Genomic DNA, 19,458 nt, shown 5'->3' with positions numbered 1-19,458 from the left:
GATTCCAGCTTGTGCTTCATCCAGCCCAACGTTTCTCATGATGTACCCTGCATATAAGCTAAATAAAAACAATGACAATATACAGCCTTGATGCACTCCTTTTCCTATTTGGAACCAGTCTGTTGCTCCATGTCCAGTTCTAACTGTTGCTTCTTGACCTGCATACGGGTTTCTCAAGAGGCAGATCAGGTTAGTACTTGCAGAGTACTTCTACTTAATTTCTTTAATTTTTGTAATCGAATTGTTTAATGAATTGCATTATTTCTAACACAAGCATTTCATTCCTTACTTGCTTTACCCAACAATATAAAAATAGTTTCTCAATCATTCCATTATTACAGCAAACAATGAAACTACTGAACGCCAGCTTGGCAATTACCCTTGTTCTTTGCCCTCAGAATTCACGTCCTCAATATGTTAAGTTCCAAGTAATAGTTCTAAATTCACTGGAGACAGTCTTTTTTCTCTGCTACATGAACACTTACCCAATGTAGAGTTCAACACAGGTGTTTGCGTTTGTTTTCAGTGTGAAGGCTTTTGCATTCCAGTAGCTGGTAGTTCTTAGAAGGGGAAGCTCTAGGCTCATGTTCCCAGTATCAGTTCAGTTCAGACTCACGTCCATCAAGTCAATGATGCCATCCAACCATCTCATCCTCTGTCGTCCCCTTCTCCTCCCGCCCCCAATCCCTCCCAGCATCAGAGTCAACTCTTTGCATGAGGTGGCCAAAGTACTGGAGCTTCAGCTTTAGCATCATTCCTTCCAAAGAAATCCCAGAGTTATCTGCTTCAGAATGGACTGGTTGGATCTCCTTGCAGTCCAAGGGACTCTCAAGAGTCTTCTCCAACACCACAGTGCAAAAGCATCAATTCTTCGGCGCTCAGCCTTCTTCGCAGTCCAACTCCCACATCTATACATGACCACAGGAAAAACCATAGCCTTGACTAGACGGACCTTAGTCGGCAAAGTAATGTCTCTGCTTTTGAATATGCTGTCTAGGTTGGTCATAACTTTTCTTCCAAGGAGTAAGCGTCTTTTAATTTCCTGGCTGCAGTCACCATCTGCAGTGTAGGAAACTGGAAATCAGGCCAAGAATCACACGACCGTCCAGGCAATTCAGTATCTATGATCTCGTCAATTCTTCAGTGTAGGCAGTGAGGTCTGTCTACACTCATGGGTTCTGGCTAAACAAATCAACTCTACCTTTTGATATTTAGCTTCTAGTAATGCTGGGAGGGATTGGGGGCAGGAGGAGAAGGGGACGACCGAGGATGAGATGGCTGGATGGCATCACTGACTCGGTGGATGCGAGTCTGGGTGAACTCCGGGAGTTGGTGATGGACAGGGAGGCCTGGCGTGCTGCGATTCATGGGGTCGCAAAGAGTCGGACACGACTGAGCGACTGAACTGAACTGAACTGAACTGAACTGAATGTTACAACCTAGATAGTTTAACTTTTTTTTTTTTTGCAAAGAGCGGGCTTCTCATTGCCGTGGTTTCTTTTGCTGCGGTCACAGACTTAGTTGCCCCATGGCATGTGGAATCTTTCTGGATTAGGGGTCAAATCTATGTCCCCCGCACTGGCTGGTGGATTCCTAACCACTGGACCACCAGGGAAGTCCAATTTAATTTTAAATTTTGTTCTGATAGGCAAGTTTTATCTTGTACCCTTTTTGAGTTATCACCATTCTATTTAAATAAAAATAATAAAACTGACTCATTGGAAAAGACCCTGATGATGGGAAAGATTGAAGGCGGGAGAAGGGGATGACAGAGGATGAGATGGTTGGATGGTACCACCGACTCTATGGACGTGAGTTTGAGTAAACTCTGGGAGATGGTGAAGGACAGGGAGGCCTGGCGTGCTGCAGTCCATGGGGTGGCAGAGAGTCGGACATAATGAGCGACTGAACTGAACTGAACCAAATTTTCTGCATACTAGGCTCTGTATTTTCATGCCAAGGTTGACATCGCACACACTCACATAATTCTCAGTTAATATCCTCTAGACCTTGCGCAGTCCATTTACTTTTCTGTAGGCAGAGTTTGGGGAGACGGATGGTCTCAAGACCCCGTAGGACAGGCACTTCCCTGGCGGTCCAGGGACTAAGACTGTGCTGCCGATGCAGGGGGCCTGGGTTCGCTCCCTGGTTGGGGAACTGGAGCCCGCACACCACAGCTGAGCTCGCATGCCGCAACTAAGACCTGCTGCAGCCAAGCAAATAGAATATTTTTTCATTAGAAAGATTCCACAGGATAAGCAAAAACAACATCTCTCTCTCTCTTTTGGATCTGAAATCCTCTCTTCATTCAGACGTCAAAACGCAAGCTTTGCTTCCTCTGTATATTTCCTGGGCTTCCCTGGTGGCTTGTCGGGTAAAGAATCCACCCCCAATGCAGACGACGCAAGAGACACAGGATCCCCTGGAGGAGAAGGTGGCAACCCACTCCAGTATTCTTGCCTGGAAAATCCCATGGACGAGGAGCCTGGCCGGCTACAGTCCATGGGGTCACAAAGAGCCAGACACAGCTGAAGTGACTGAGCTTGCATAGCACGTGTGTTTTCTAGCATAATCAAATACCTCCTAAGTAGTTCACCCACCTCAAACCTTATAGCGACTGTACTTAGGTACTTAAAAATACAAGCAAAACCCCAAGAGTTCTCTGACCACATTTGCTTAATTTTTAACTGTAGCACCGCTCTTGGCACAAGTTCTGCCAAGAGTCAGGGTAAAGGTCAGCATGAGCCGGATGGAAGGCCAAAGCGTGCTGCCGTGCCTTTCACTGAATTTCATCCCAGTGCCTTTGCTTCTGGCCAAGAGTGAGAGCAGAGCACGGGGTGAAGCTGTTAAAACAGGCTCCCGTCAGCAGCACTGGACCTGCCGACACCCGTGCTCGGTGTCTGGAAACCAGCGCTGGAGATGGAAGACGACGGTGTGGATGGTAATGACAGGCTGCAGTGCATGGATCCAGTCTTTCCAGTTCTGCTTCATTTAAACACAACCGCATTCACCTTTCTTCTGAAAGCCTTCCTAATTAAGAATTACATAACCTCATAGTTGCTTATTACAGTTTTCAGAAGTTACTACTTAGAGCAAAGAGTAAGTCTTTCAACACAATTTGGGCACCTAAGCCTCCTGAGCGGACATTGAATCTTAGCGGTTGCTTTTCCTAATCAGAAGCTCTGAAAGCTCCCCTGATCAATGAGGTCATCTCTCTGTGGAACTGATAGGCTTACAGCGTGTTTAAAATAATCTGAAGACATCTTGAACATAAGAGAGACAACTCTGCAAATTTAATTTAAAAGGCTTCCTTTTCCTGGAGATGGGAGAATTAAGCAAGCACGCAGAGAAATGTGAACATGTTCCTGGTTGGCAGAGCTGTCTTAGGTTGGACGTACCATCTGGGGTCCGTTCCGTCCTCCTGGGGGCAGTTCTGGGAAGTTTGCTGGTCTTCCTGCTCCTTTGGCTTGGAGGCTCCTTGGGGGCTCCTGTAACCAGAGCCCGTAACGATTCAAGCAGCCTTTGTGCATTTTAGGAAGTTCTCCAACTTCCCGTTTCCTCACAGGCCTCCCTGGCAGCCGGCAGGCAGGAGGCGAGGTTGGGGCCCCCGCTGCGCCCCCAGGCCTCCCACGGGCGTGCCCCAGAGGCAGGCTCCCTACAGAACGTCCTCTGTGCGGGCCCGCGTGCGGGCAGCTTCGTCGCTGAGAAGTCGGCCGGTTCTGGCAGCAGAGGCCCCGCCACTGATCAGGGGAACACTTTCTCACGTGTCTGCGCCCATCACACTGCCCAGGTGTTGGTCCTGGAAGCACACTTCTAAAACGCACTCTCATTCTGCACGATTCTCTGATGGATCCTGTAGCATTTACTTTTCTGCTTAGGCTGGTCCAAGGAGATTCTGCTGTTTGTGGTCAGGGGCTCTAGCCATCCTGAGGCATGGAAAGTGGAGTCTGAGGCTTCATGTCCACAGTTCCTGGAGGGATAGCAGTAGTACCACAGGCATCTGGAAACACCTTTTACGATCATAAAGGTAAATAAATACCTTTTAGGAAGGCCGAGGGGTGGGGCTCCTGCCTCCCCAGGCCCAGAGAGCCTACGTCTGCAAAAGCACTTGAGCATTAAAATGTGCTGGAGACAGAGAATAAAACAGAATGCCTTTTAAAAAACTCGCGATAATAAATCCATTTCACTGGGACTGAAACGGCTCCTGCAGGCAGGATGAGTAGCTCTACGTTTGACTACAGTGAAGAATCCAGAAGAGAGTTCACAGGAGGAGTCGCGGAGACACAGAGTGAGGAGGGAAGGGAGGGAGGCAGGGAAAGAGAGGAGGAGGGTGGGGGGCAGGGAGGGACGGAGGAAGAGGGCGTCACACGGAAAGAACTCATAGAAGGAGGAACAGCAGCAAATCCACACAAGAAGCGCTGAAACAAAACCCACAAACATCAGATGCAAGGAGAAAACTCTAAACGCTTCCAGAGAGAGGATGAAGCATCTGTAATCAGGGTGATTAAACAACCTGCCGGTAAGTAGAGCGTGTGTCTCCTTTTTGGGCTTCCCTGGTGGCTGAGCTGGTTAAGAATCCGCCTGTAATGCGGGACACCTGGGTTCGATCCCTGGGTTGGGAAGGTCCCCTGGAGAAGGGTGTCTCCGTTTACACAAGGCCCTTCTAGTTTACATCTGTGGCCCAAGTTTCATTACTAGAAGCGCCCCTGCACTCGCAGAAGTTTCGTGGTTGAATTTTATCCTCAGTCTACCTGCAAAGGAGTAAGAGACAGCTTGGTAGGAAAACAGTCCAAGAGGATACTGGTGTAATGGGCTTCTCTTTTTTAAATAATTTTATTTATTTCCGGCTGAGCTGGGTTTTCGCTGCCGAGCTCCGGTTTTCTCCAGCTGCAGAGAGAAAGGGGGCGACTCTCCAGCCTAGGTGTGTGGCCTTCTCCCTGCAGTGGCTCCTGTGGTTTCCAAACATGGGCTCTAGGCTGCACCGGCTTCAGCAGTTGCGGTTTCCGGCTCTAGAACGCAGGCTCAGCAGCTGCGGCACATGGACTCAGCAGCTCCATGCATGAGGAATTTTCCTGCACCAGGGATCAAACCATTGGCAGATGGATGTTTGTCCACCGTGCCACCAAGCAAGTCGTCCTTTAATGGTTTTAAAGTAGTAAAAGAAAATGACTTTGAATGTTAGCTTTTTAAAATTTGAATTGTCACTCAAATGTGAGGGTATAAACATTCTCACTCATACAAGCCTCAAAAATGTTGCCATCCACTAAAAAAAGCTCTTGGAGGCAGGATTCAGACACGAAAAGAAACAAACCCAGGGGACTGCTATAAGAGCCACAGAGCTAAGGGTGATGAAACGCCCAGGAAAAGTCCACCATCGGAACCAGGTGGGGAGCAGACTGTGTCCACAACAGTCCAGGGCTAAAATATCAGCACCATGGGGGCTGAAGGAAGAGGGAGCCCAAAACCACGAGCAAACGTCCTGAATTGCAAGATACAATAAGATATTGCCAAGTTTACTAAGACTGGTAAAGATCCATAATTAGAGGTTTTAAATTGAGGTTAGCCACAGTAAGAACAAAAATATAATCTTTAACCTTTTAAACTGACAGAAAACTCAAAATGGCCACAAGAAAGCAGGAAAAGAGAATAAAAAGAAGCAGAAAAGAAAATAAAATTCAATAAAAGCAAAGCATAAGATTGCAAAAGCGAAATCCTAACATACAGTCACTATAATAATTATAAAGAGACAAAACTTACCAAATATAAAAGATAAAGACAGATTGAATATAGAAAAATATATACAATAACATGACGTCTAGAAGAGGCGTAATCAAAACCGAAGGATACTGAAAGGTTAAGGATAGAGGATGGCAAAAATACAAATAAAATGTTAGCAAGTAGAGGTCAATACCACATTAAGAAAATAATTTGTCATGACTGAGTGTGAGTTATTCCAGGAAAGCAAAGTTGATTCAATATCTGAAAATCCATCAATATTATACACATTTTTACAGATCCAGGAAGACATCTTATAATTATCTCCACAGAAGCGGTAAAAGTCTTGGACAAAACTCAGAACCATTCCTGATAAAAATTCCTTACTTGAGATACTTTCTTAGTATAATAATGATGATAATGTAGATAGTCTTTGGTCCTGAAGCCAGCATCTTACTTAATGAAGAAACATTAGAGGCATTTTTACTAACATAAAGAACAAGGTTAAAGTGTGTTAGCTGCTCAGTAGTATCTGACTTTTTTCGACCCCATGGACCGTAGCCCGCTAGGCTCCCCTGTCCCTGGGATTCTCCAGGCAAAAACACTGGAGTGGGTAGCCATACCGGTCTCCAGCACTGCAGGGGGCTCTTTACTGTCTGAGCCACTGGGAAGGTCAAAGTAAGGTATGCCCTGCATTTTCTCAACTAGTCCACACAGTATATGCTCAGCAGTGCGATTAGATAAAAAGTATTCAATTGCAGGTGTAAGAAGCAGCAAAGAAGTAAAAAGTCTCTTTACATATGATATGGAAATACAGCAGGAAAACACCAGTGTTTCAATGTTGTTTTATTTTGATTTCATTATGAATGATTGTGAGCATGTTTTTCCACTGAAATACTATTTTTTTCACCTGTCAGGTTGGTAAAAATAGAAATGTCCGGTGGTACACCCCACTGTCCAGGCTGTGGGCAAACACACTCTTACACATGGCTGGTGGGGAGGCACATCTGTGTGATCCACGTGCCGGCACACACACACACTCTGACCCAGCAGTTCTCGTCTGAGAATGTGCCCTGAAGATAGATTCCACAGCAGGCAGGCTCTGGATGGTTCCCAGGCGCCCTGCGACCTGGAGCTTGTGCTCCACGCTCCTTCCTTCCGTGAGCATTACCTGGACCTGGAGAGAGTGCCAGTCGCTCAGTCATGTCCGACTCTTGGCGACCCCCTGGACTGTACCCCTCCAGGCTCCTCTGGCCATGGGATTCTCCAGGCAAGAATACTGGAGTGAGTTGCCATCCCCTCCCTCCAGGGGATCTTCCCAATCCAGGGATGAAACCCGGGTCTCCCACACTGCAGGCAGATTCTTTACCATCTGAGTTAGCGGGAGTGACGCACCTCTCATTAACAGAATGCGATGAAAGGAATGGAGGCAACATTTGAGATTAGGTTGCAAAAAGGCTGTGTCTTAGGTCTTGCTCTGTCTTGCTGGCTCACATAGATGGAAGACAGACTCGAAGCCATGAGCCACTGCAGACAACCCAAGAATTCAGGGCAGCCTCCAGCCAGGCAGGAAGTGAGGCTCTGAGCCCAGCACTGCAGAGGGCTCGCATCCCGCACACAGCCGCCTGGGCGAGCTTGCACGAGGGTCCTCCCTTGGGTGAGACCACAGCCTGCTGGTACCTCGACCCAGAGCCAGGTGACCCGGCTGAGTTGTGCGTGGATTCCTGATCCCCAGATTCTGTAAAGTGATAAACAGCTGCTGTTTTAAGATACTACATTTGGAAGTGACTTGCGATACAATAGCAGCTAACTCATAACTCCAGGTATACATCTGTATGCACGTGCTTATGTGTAGGTGTGGCTGGGTGCTCATTGCTCAGTTGTGTCCGACTCTTTGTGACCCCACGGACTGCAGCCCATCAGGCTCCTCTGTCTGTGGGATTCTCCAGGCAAGAGTACTGGAGTGGGTTGCCATTTCCTTCTTCAAGGGATCTTCCCCACCCAGGGATCGAACCTGCATCTCTTGTCTTCGGCATTGGCAGGCACATTCTTTATGGCTGAGCCACCAGATGTATATATGTGTACGTATAATCAAGATGTGTATGTATGTGTACATGTATGTGTGTATATGTGTGAGTATATGAATATATATTGTTATTCATTGTAGCATTGTTTGTTGTTGAAAAAATGTAGGAAGAACCTAAGTAGTCATTGAGAAAACTGTTGAACACAAAGCAACATTATTCAGCTGTTAAAAAAACAAGGACTTCTAAGAACTGATGTGGATATTCCAGGATATACTGTTAAGTGAAAAAAGTGAAATACGGGCGTATTTGGTATCCTGTCCTCCTGTAAGAGAGATGGGAGATGGGGGAAGCAACACATCTGCTCTTTGTGCAAAGGAAATGCAGATGAATAAACCAGACAGGAGATTAGGTAGCAGTGCAGGAAGGGTGGGGGGGGGGGTGAGGGGGAGGGGAGCAAGACACCGCTGTGTGTCTGGAAAGACTTCCCCAGAATAGCACTTAGAATCAGCCAGGATGTGGGGCACCCGGCTGGGACACAACGGTTCCAAATGAACCGATCACTAACCTGATGGGTTTGGAAAACGGTTTACTGACCACACAGTGTAGCTCAGAACAGAGTGATCCATGCTCAAACATTTTACTGTTGTTCAGAACTGTGTTTCCCGCAGGGGTAAGGGCAACACTCTGAAGTGCAGTGTGGTTAATCTAGGATTGAGCAACTATGCAAACACAAGGCGGGGATGAAAACCAGGCTTCTCACCCTCAGGAAAGGACGTTATGATTTAAGCAAAGAGAAGGAGGGTTAGGATGATGGGAGCTGAGGGAATAAACTCACGGGGTCCGCGTATTGCCCCAGCTCTGTCCGCTTGGGTGGCCTAGAGGCAAGAACACCCCTGGGACAGTTGGGCACACCTGGAGGCCAGATATTTGTTTCTGAGTATGAGTCTCCTTGGAAAACAGTTGGCTCGGCATGGGGTTGGGAAAACACACCATGAGCCTGGAGCATGCTATGGTGTCAGAAGTTAAGCCCGTGCTCCAAAAACGATGAGGGAACGTGGGCAGAACACAGGAGCCCCGCAGGCGAAATATGGGACAATCTGAGCAACAAAATAACCAGTGACAGTGATTACTAAGCCGGAGCATGAAATCAATACCCGTCAGCCCACAGCCGCATCAATGAGGGATGGATGAGTGACGGAATCCGCACACACGCAGGCAGACAGTGGAGAGGGACAGTTCTTCCTCGTAACAGAATCACAAAGACACACGCAAATGATGGGAAGAGAAAGTCGCCCTTCGGCTGACGCCACAGTAACTATGTCTGAAGCCAGAACCACCTGCTGTTGCTGACACGGCAGGCGTGTCAGCACGATGAGAAACCATAGTTGCAACTCAGTGCACCTCCTCTGAGTGTGTGCACGTGTGTGTCAGTCACTCAGTTGTGTCAAACTCTTTGTGACCCCATAGCCCGCCAGGCTCCTCTGCCCACGGAATTCTCCAGGCCAGAATACTGGAGTGGGTCGCCATTCCCTTCTGCGGGGGATCTTACTGGCCCAGGGAATCCAGAGGATCTTCCCGACCAAGGGCGAGAACCCGGGTCTCCTGCATTGCAGGCAGATTCTTTTCACTGTCTGAGCCACCAGGGAAGCCCATAGGTGTGTACCAGTGACGAAGGAAAGCAGTGACTCTGCAGTGAGGAACCCCCACGGACAGCACCCGAACCATCAACATTAACAGAACAATCGTTCTGATTGGTTCTAATTGGTTCCAAGACCCCCTCATAAGATGTCAATGTTATGTAAATAGTTGTAAGTATGATGTAAACACTATGTAAATTGAGTTGGCAGTAGAAACTCAAGGTTTGCTTTTTGCAACTTTCCAGGAAAAAAAAAATTCTTTTTATTGTTTTCCTTCAACCTCCATAGGAGGAATCCACCAGATTTGAAACCCCTGGTTACAGAGGAAGACTCTAGACACCCTGTGGTTCTCAATAGGATGCAGAGAATTCTGCGGGATTCTTGCCTCAAAAACATCAGCTCAATGTAACTGTGAGGAAATATCAGATTATCCCAAAGCGAAAGACATTCCATGGAATTGCTTGCCAGAGATCTCCCACGTGCTCAGGTTGTGAAAGACGCAGGAGGCCCGCAGACACCCCCGCACCCTACCCCCCGGGGCTGGGGCTGCTGGTCACAGTAGGACTGGGTCCTGACTCAAAGGAGCGTGTTAGTGAGACAGTTGGAGAGACATGAATGAAATTTCCAGCTTAGTTAACTCAATTTGCATCCACATGAATTTCCTGATTTTGATCACTGTGGTCTGGTGATGTAATATGTTAAGAGTGGGAGAAATTAGGTGAAGGATACGAGCAAAATCCAGACTTCCTTCCTTCCTACTTTTGCATTCCAGTCCCCTATAAGGAAAAAGACATATTTTTGGGGTGTTAGTTCTAAAAGGTCTTGTAGGTCTTCATAGAACCTTTCAGCTTCAGCTTCAGCTTCTTCAGCGTTACTGGTTGGGGCATAGACTTGGATTACTGTGATATTGAATGGTTTGCCTTGGAAACGAACAGAGATCATTCTGTCATTTTTGAGACTGCATCCAAGTACTGCATTTCGGACTCTTTTGTTGACCATGATGGCTACTCCATTTCTTCTGAGGGATTCCTGCCCACAGTAGTAGATATAATGGTCATCTGAGTTAAATTCACCCATTCCAGTCTATTTTAGTTCGCTGATTCCTAGAATGTTGGCGTTCACTCTTGCCATCTCCTGTTTGACCACTTCCAATTTGCCTTGATTCATGAACCTAACATTCCAGGTTCCTATGCAATATTGCTCTTTACAGGGTCGGACTTTGCTTCTATCACCAGTCACATTCACAACTGGGTCTTGTTTTTGCTTTGGCTCCATCCCTTCGTTCTTCCTGGAGTTATTTCTCCACTGATCTCCAGTAGCATATTGGGCACCTACCGACCGGGGGAACTTCCAAATGTTCAAGCTGGTTTTAGAAAAGGCAGAGGACCCAGAGATCAAATTGCCAACATCCACTGGATCATGCAAAAAGCAAGAGAGTTCCAGAAAAACATCTATTTCTGCTTTATTGGCTATGCCAAAACCTTTGACTGTGCAGATCACAATAAACTGTGGAAAATTCTGAAAGAGATGGGAATACCAGACCACCTGACCTGCCTCTTGAGAAACCTATATGCAGGTCAGGAAGCAACAGTTGGAACTGGACATGGAACAACAGACTGGTTCCAAATAGGAAAAGGAGTACGTCAAGGCTGTATATTGTCACCCTACTTATTTAACTTATATGCAGAGTACATCATGAGAAACGTTGGACTGGAAGAAGCACAAGCTGGGATCAAGACTGCCAGGAGAAATCTCAATAACCTCAGATATGCAGATGCACCACCCTTATGGCAGAAAGTGAAGAACTAAAGAGCTTCTTGATGAAAGTGAAAGAAGAGAGTGAAAAAGTTGGCTTCAAGCTCAGCATTCAGAAAACTAAGATCATGGCATCTGGTCCCATCACTTCATGGGAAATAGATGGGGAAACAGTGGAAACGGTGTCAGACTTTATTTTTCTGGGCTCCAAAATCACTGCAGATGGTGACTGCAGCCATGAAATTAAAAGACGCTTACTCCTTGGAAGAAAAGTTATGACCAACCTAGACAGCATATTCAAAAGCAGAGACATTACTTCACCAACAAAGGTCAGTCTAGTCAAGGCTATGATTTTTCCAGTGGTCATGTATGGATGTGAGAGTTGGACTGTGAAGAAGGCTGAGCGCCGAAGAATTGATGCTTTTGAACTGTGGTGTTGAAGAAGACTCTTGAGAGTCCCTTGGACTGCAAGGTGATCCAATCAGTCCATCCTAAAGGAGATCAGCCCTGGGATTTCTTTGGAAGGAATGATGCTAAAGCTGAAACTCCAGTACTTTGGCCACCTCATGCAAAGAGTTGACTCATTGGAAAAGACTCTGATGCTGGGAGGGATTGGGGGCAGGAGGAGAAGGGGACGACAGAGGATGAGATGGCATCATGGACTTGATGGACATGAGTTTGAGTGAACTCTGGGAGTTGGTGGTGGACAGGGAGGCGTGCTGCAATTCATGGGGTCGCAAAGAGTTGGACACGACTGAGCGGCTGAACTGAACTGATGAGCAAAATCTTCTGTGTTTGCAACATTTTAAAGTTATTTTGAAAAGAGACATCATAAAGGACAAAGATGAGCTACTATAAAAATTGGGACATTATCACAAGTGTGTAGGAAGCGCTTAAGATGCTCCTACATACCACTGTGCTCCCTCTCCCATGGATAGAGACTGGACACAAAGGGGTTAAATAGCTTGTCTGAGATCAACCATATAGCCAGGGGGCTCGGGGTTTGAACCCAGGTCTTCAGGACCAGCACCCACCACCCAAGCACCAAGCAACTGGTCAATCTCCATTCCAGTAATTGTGGAGCGCTCGCCTAAGAGAACAAGTTCTTTTTTTTTCTTTACCTTTTCATTTATATTGGGGTGTAGCTGACAGTGTTATGGTAAGTGCAGGTGGAGAGCACAGCCACTCAGCCACAAGTAGACACACGTCCACTCTCCCCCAGCCCCTCCAGTCCAGACGGCCACATACATTAAGCAGAGCTCCCCGTGCCGTGCAGCAGGCTCTGGCTGGGTATCTGTTGTACAAACAGTATGGTGGCTCAGATGGTAAAGAATCTGCCTGCAATGTGGGAGACCTGGGTTCGATCCCTGGGTTGGGAAGATTCCCTGGAGAAGGGAAAGGCTACTCCTCTCCAGTATTCTTGCCTGGAGAATCCTGTGGTCAGAGGAGCCTGGTGGGCTACAGCCCATGGTGTCGGACACGACTGAGCGATGAACACTTTCTTGGAGTACCAAGAGAGACCCCAGCAATGTGTACATGTCAATCCTAAACTCATTCTCTATCCTTTCTCCCCTCCTCCCCTCCCTCACCCCCCACCCCAGCGACCTTAAGTGTAAGACGACAAGTTCTGACGTGTTAAACGCCGGGAGTCACAGCAGATAACACATCTGTCTTACCTGATCTCAGCTCGAGTTCTACAGGCAGGATGTACAGGCACCTACTTGCAGCTGGAGTCTGCCTAACCGGAACTCAGATGACACACAGCAGTCAGAGGAGAGAAACTTCATTCTGTGGACACAACGCAACCGGCCAAGTCCTTCCGGAAAGCCCGGGGCACACACCTGCCTTCCCAGGAGGAGTCTGCGCTTTCTTCCGTTTACAGTGGCACCTGTGGGCTGGTCCCCAGGCAGAGCTGCAAGGTCAAGGCCAAAAGAAGTAAAGGGGAGGCTCCTGAATAAAGGGGGGGCATGGGAGCGATGAGAGGGAGGAGGGGAAAGGGAATTTGTCCGTCTGTCAGTTTTAGCAGCCAGTTCAATATTTGGGGTTTTCAATGAAACATACAAATCACTGAGCTCCCCTAGGCCATCGGTCTGTCTGCAGGGAGGACGGTGCTCCTCCTGATTTAAGTCGTGATCCCCTAGCGGCAGAGTCACCAGGCTGGGCTGGAAGGATTCTCTCCCCAAGGGAGAGCCTGGAGCTCCCACACACCTGACTCTCCCAGAAGCAGGGATAGCCCAGAGCAGCTTGGCCCTCCGAGGCTTGCCCCAGACTTGAGGCTCTTTTGTGGCAAAATTACGCCATCTCGTGGCCTCATGAGATTCGAACGCTGAGGTGGAGAATTGGAATGCATTTGCAATTGTGAGGATATGAAGACAAACACAGGCGAGGCTCACGATGGAGGTCCAATCTACTTTCTGAAGTTCACATGTGCGTTATTCCGGAGTGAAGACATCCTGCAGCTCCGTCCGCTTGGGGCGTGGAGTGCCAGTAAAGAGTGCTGGCTGCCCAGAGGGACCCCGGCTCACGCATCTGGGGCCTAATATCCTTCGTAGCAGCACGAAGCAGTTCTTTCCTTTTGCCCTTTGACTGTGTGCGTGCTAAGTCACTTCAGTCGTGTCCGACTGTGGGCGCACCTAGCCTGCCAGGCTCCTCTGCCCATGGAATTTCCCAGGCAAGAAGGCTGCCGTGCCCTCCTCCAGGGGATCTTCCTGAACCAGGGGATCAAACCCATGTCTCTTACATCTCCTGCATTGGTCGGGGGGTCCTTTAGCATTAGCACCACCTGGGAAGACCCATCTGAACACAAATTTGAAACTCATTTTCTTATCCAGGGAATAGAACTTCCAAAAGCTGCAACCAACCAGAAGTGCATGAAATAATATTATTTCTATGTAGAAACATGAAGAATTTTAAAATAAATAGCAGAAAACCTGAGCAAGTTCACAGCAACTAAGGGACCAGGCTGAGAAACAACCATTGGTTTATCTAAATAAATGATGTGAATAGCAGAAAGTGAAGAGGAACTAAAAAGCCTCTTAATGAAAGTGAAAGAGAAGAGTGAAAAAGTTGGCTTCAAGCTCAGCATTCAGAAAACTAAGATCATGGCATCTGGTCCCATCACTTCATGGGAAATAGATGGGGAAACAGTGGAAACGGTGTCAGACTTTATTTTTCTGGGCTCCAAAATCACTGCAGATGGTGATTGCAGCCATGAAATTAAAAGACGCTGACTCCTTGGAAAGAAAGTTATGACCAACCTAGATAACATTGAAAAGCAGAGACATTACTTTGCCAACAAAGGTCCGCCTAGTCAAGGCTATGGTTTTTCCAGTGGTCATGTATGGATGTGAGAGTTGGACTGTGAAGAAGGCTGAGCGCCGAAGTATTGATGGTTTTGAACTGTGGTGTTGGAGAAGACTCTTGAGAGTCCCTTGGACTGCAAGGAGATCCACCAGTCCATTCTGAAGGAGATCAGCCCTGGGATTTCTTTGGAAGGAATGATGCTGAAGCTGCAACTCCAGTACTTTGGCCACCTCATGCGAAGAGTTGACTCATTGGAAAGGACTGATCGTGCAGGTGGCTCCACAGTAGTGCCCACCTTTCCACGGTCCCCAGGCTGACGGCCCCTTTCTGCATAACCTCGGTTAAGCCACTCTGGTGGTGACTGGGTCCCTCTGCAGGAACAGCCACCTCGCACCAGGTCACACGTGTGCCCAGGGCCAGCCCCCACCTAATGACAGGTGGACGCAGAAGAGGAGCCTGGCCCTTTCCCCTCCACAGCTGCCCTCCCTCCCCAGATGGGCCTGAGGCCCCGGCTGGGACTCTATTCCAAGGTCTGAGTGCATGTCTGCCCCTATTGCCACCCACCAGGCCGGCCCTGAGTCATGGGCAGACACCTGCTGCTCCGTCTCCGTGGGGGCCCACTCGGGACGGGTGGTAAGGACCTGGCATGTGTGTCAGGGAGCCTCACGCAGGTGTGGAAGCCGAGGGGCCATCTCCCCTGTCTCCCTGGTCAGCGGGTTGAGAGTCAAGTCAGCTGAAGTGAAGAGGCAGGGATGCCCACCACAGGGGCACGAGGCTCGGGCTCTGCAAGAGAGAGTTGAGGCGGAGAACGAAGAACGGAATCAGTATAGATCTGGGACCTGAGGTCTCTGGAGTTTGGCAGCATATCCTTCTGCAAGCATCCCTCCAGACCAGCCCCCTGAATAGAGCCGCCCCGGGCTCGCCCTGGCTGCCCAGTGGGGGCCGGCACGTGCACACTCACCACGTATATCTGTCCTCCCAGGTGCCCTCTACCCAGAAGCTTTCACTCCAGGGCCCAAGACTCTGCGTCCCCAACAAGCTCCCGGAACGTGCTGCCTTCGGGGCCTCTAACGTCCAAAGTTAAAATTCACCGTGCCCGGTTTTGTTTTTGCTGATTTCTGATTAAATATCATTTCAAAAATTCTTCATGGTGAGATAGTATCTTTTTCTTTTCTGAAAAAAAAAAAGTACCAAGTAGAAAATAAATGCACTTTTATCCACTAATCCCTTAAAGGGAGGATTGTGTTATTTTTAATTGGACCATAAGTTAATCGCACTAATACACACTCGTTTTCTGTGGGTTGCATCCTGGTTGCCATGGGAACGTATTCTAACCATTTGCGTCGCCCTGCAGTCGTGTTTCCATCAGTCAATAGGGATACAGCAAATGGAGCAGGAGAAACAGATGATCAAATGCTGAATTTCCTTTTGCTTTTATTTTTTTTAATTTTATTTTATTTTCCTTTTTTCCTTTTGCTTTTAAAAAAAACTTCAGTGGGAAGATAATTGCCTTACACGGTTGTGTTGGTTTCTACCTACGTTTGCTTTTAAGCTAGCAACATCCAAAACTCATTTATAGCTGGTTCATTAATTCGAAGCCGTGAGAGGTCCACTTGTGTTCAGAGGCCAGCAAAGGGGTTTCTTGCAGGTCTCAGACGGACGTGAATAGGGGGCCCGGAAGCCCCATTCACAGCAGAGTTGAATCCACAGCGGCAGCAGTGTGATGCTGACCACACCACCTGTCGACAGATGGTGGAGGAAGAGCAGAGGCCCGTTCTTACGGGCCAGCCCCCCTCTGCTCTTGGGAGACAGGATTCAGGGACGGCATTTTCGCTCGTCAAGTGGTTGGAGGTGTAAAACCTTCTCCTGGGGAAGGCATAATGCCCAACAGATAATCAGAAAAAGAATCACCTTTGTGTCCTTCTTTGGAAAACCACATGTGAGTAAAATGGAGAAGCGGGATAGTTTCCAACAGAGCAGACCCCTGGGGAACACACCCTTCCACTTCTCACGCGGGGGCTCACGTGGCTCAGCGCCGGGGCAGTGACCCGGGGTCAGGGCATGCTGGGCACTGCTGGACACCACTTAGCTGGCACATGGCCCAGGTTCCAGACCTTCTCAGCCATGGAGGGAGGGCTGGTGGGCACCCGGGTGGAGGAAAGGCCTGGCTCATGTCAGCCGTTTAAATACCCAGCTTATCTTTCTATATCTCACCAGCCCTCCGAGGGGGGAGCTACACACAGGATGGGCTCTGCACTGTTCATAGACTGACAGCTAGACTAGCTTTCTCCCCACAACTAACTTCAGGTGGCAGATGGAGGCAGCTTATGTCTCAGACTCTTTAAATGTGCTCTAGTTATTGTTACCGGAGAAGGCAATGGCACCCCACTCCAGTACTCTTGCCTGAAAAATCCCATGGGCGGAGGAGCCTGGTACGCTGCAGTCCAGAGTCGAACACGACTGAGCGACTTCACTTTCAGTTTTCACTTTCATGCATTGGAGAAGGAAATGGCAACCCACTCCAATGTTCCTGCCTAGAGAATCCCAGGGATGGGGCAGCCTGGTGGACTGTTGTCTATGGGGTGGCACAGAGTCGGACACGACTGAAGTGACTTAGCAGCAGTTATTGTTACTCATGACAGTCCCTGGGACAGCAAGGAGATCAAACCAGCCCATCCTAAAGAAAATCAACCCTGAATAGTCATTGGAAGGACTGATGCTGAAGCTGAAGCTCCATTACTGATGCGAAGTGCTGACGGATTGGAAAAGACCCCGATGCTGGGAAAGACTGAAGGTGAGAGGAGAAGGGGACGACAGAGGACGAGATGGTTGGATGGCATCACTGACTCAATGGACATGAGTTTGAGTAAACTCCGGGAGTTGGTGATGGACAGGGAGGCCTGCGTGCTGCAGTCCATGGGGTTGCAAAGAGTCAGACACAATTTAGTGACTGAACAATAATTGTTACTCATTTATTCATTCTGAAAATATCCTCTGAGCATCTATCACAGGGTGGGGTCTGGACACAAGGCTGTCCTCGGCCAGGCAAAGCCAGGGAGAGACTGTGACCCTGCTTAGGGACGGACACAGCAGCACAGAGAGCTCCAGGCAGGGGACCCTGCTCACGTTGTAGGAGGTCCGGGAGGGCTGCCCAGAGGAGGAGACCGAGGAGATCGAGGGAGCTGGCCAAGAAAGGCAGTCTGGAGGAGCTCGGGGCGGGTGGGGCACATGGAAGCAAGATTTCAGGCAATGAGAACAGGGTAGAAAGGCCTGTCGGTGGGCCTGTGCCTTTGCAGGCTGAGCAAGGAGAGCTGGCTGAGCTGCGGTCTGTGTGGGAGCTACAGGGTGTGTGTGGGAGCTACAGGGTGTGTGTGGGAGCTACAGGGTGTGTGTGCGAGCTACAGGGTGTGTGTGCGAGCTACAGGGTGTGTGTGTGCACATGGAAAGGCAGTTGTGGTGACGTGTAGGGCTGTAGAGAAGAACTGGGCTGGGTCATGACCAGCTCCGCGAGTTACCCGGTTTATCCGGTCTTTTGTTACTCTGAGGATGGAGGGGAGTTGTTGGAGGCTCTTCAGCAGAGGAGTGAGATGAGCAGGCTTAAAACGACCTCCATGCCACGTGCGGTCAACCGCCGGAGCGGGACCCGTCTAGGAAGATCAGCTGGAGCTGACATCGGCCACTTCTGTGCCATGTGTCTCCCGGGACGGTAGTGTTCTCACGTGTGGTTTACTGGCCCCCACATCTGCCTGCCCTGGGGGGGGTGGTCTGGCGATCATCTCAGGGTCCCTGCTGACTCAGGAGAGAGAGTGGGGATGGCGCCAGGCTCCTGTTGCAGTGGGACCCTCAGAGCATCTGTTTGCAGGGATGTCGTCAGGGATGGCTGTAGGGAACAAGGTATAAAGAAGGTTGAGAAGTGCTTGCAAACGAGACTCTCAACCAGGGCTGAGCATTCTTGCAAACGAGATGTTCAGCCAAGAATCCTGTTTGTTCCCGTGGGAAAAGAACATTACTTGCACACAAGGATGTTTCTCTGATTCCTCAAAAGGAACAGACCCTGGGACAAAACGGATTCTAAGTTGATAAGGAAGTTCCCCAAAACAAAGTCTTAGCTGCAGTAAGTAAGTCAAGGTAAAGGTTATCTCGCCTGCGCCTGCGCACTGTATAGTTGCTGAATTATGGTGTTTGGCAACTTGCCCTGTAGGTTGTTGTGCAAAAGATATAAAGTAAAGCAGCTGCAAGAAGCGAGGAGTTAAAGTAAAAAGACTCGAACCACTCTGCAGTGGTGGTGTTTCATTCTGTCGCCAGCAGTGGCACAAAGGAACTGGGGCCTCTCCGGGGCCACAGGGAGCCTCAGAGCTAAGGCTGTTTCCCTAAAGGCTTACCTCTTCTCTGCTCATTTCACCCGCATCCTTGGAGGCATGCATGCATGCGGGTGTGCTGAGCTGGCTTAGTGCACACTGTGGAGGCGTTAGTCACTCAGTCGTGTCTGACTCTTCTCGACCCTATGGACTGTCGCCTGCCTGTCCACGGGATTCTCCAGGCAAGAACACTGGAGTGGGTTGCCATGTGTTCCTTCAGGGGATCTTCCCGACCCACGGATTGAACTCTCATCTCTTATGTTTCCTGCACTGGCAGGCAGGTTTTTTTTTCTTTTTTTTAAACCACCACTGCCATCTGGGAAGTCCATTTTTCTAGGCGAAACAGTGACAGACTTTATTTTCCTGGGCTCCAAAATCACTGCAGATGGTGACTGCAGCCATGAAATTCAAAGATACTTGCTCCTTGGAAGGAAAGTTATGACCAACCTAGACAGCATACTGAAAAGCAGAGACATTACTTTGCCAACAAAGGTCCATCTAGTCAAGGCTATGGTTTTTCCTGTGGTCGTGTATGGGTGTGAGAGTTGGACTGTAAAGAAAGCTGAGTGCAGAAGAATTGATGCTTTTGAACTGTGGTGTTGGAGAAGACTCTTGAGGGTCCCTTGGACTGCAAGGAGATCCAACCAGTCCATCTCAAGGATA

At 48.8% G+C, this 19,458-nt stretch overlaps 2 long non-coding RNA genes across 2 annotated transcripts; one reads left to right on the top strand and one right to left on the bottom strand.

The window, feature by feature from the left end:
- The first annotated feature begins 4,367 nt into the window (after nucleotides 1-4,367).
- On the top strand, nucleotides 4,368-15,580 carry LOC138445401 (uncharacterized). Its single transcript, XR_011258854.1, has 2 exons — nucleotides 4,368-4,519; nucleotides 12,736-15,580. It is a non-coding gene; the product is annotated as an uncharacterized lncRNA (long non-coding RNA).
- LOC138445400 (uncharacterized) lies at nucleotides 6,547-12,987 on the bottom strand. Its single transcript, XR_011258853.1, has 2 exons — nucleotides 12,811-12,987; nucleotides 6,547-6,892 (listed from the first exon to the last, which is right to left on the bottom strand). It is a non-coding gene; the product is annotated as an uncharacterized lncRNA (long non-coding RNA).
- Nucleotides 15,581-19,458: the final 3,878 nt, after the last annotated feature.

The sequence above is a fragment of the Ovis canadensis genome, chromosome 8, assembly GCF_042477335.2.
Source record: "Ovis canadensis isolate MfBH-ARS-UI-01 breed Bighorn chromosome 8, ARS-UI_OviCan_v2, whole genome shotgun sequence".
NCBI classification, from domain to species: domain Eukaryota; kingdom Metazoa; phylum Chordata; class Mammalia; order Artiodactyla; family Bovidae; genus Ovis; species Ovis canadensis.
The sequence above is the reverse complement of the archived record's forward strand: the minus strand, read 5'-3'. Positions and strand labels throughout refer to the sequence as shown.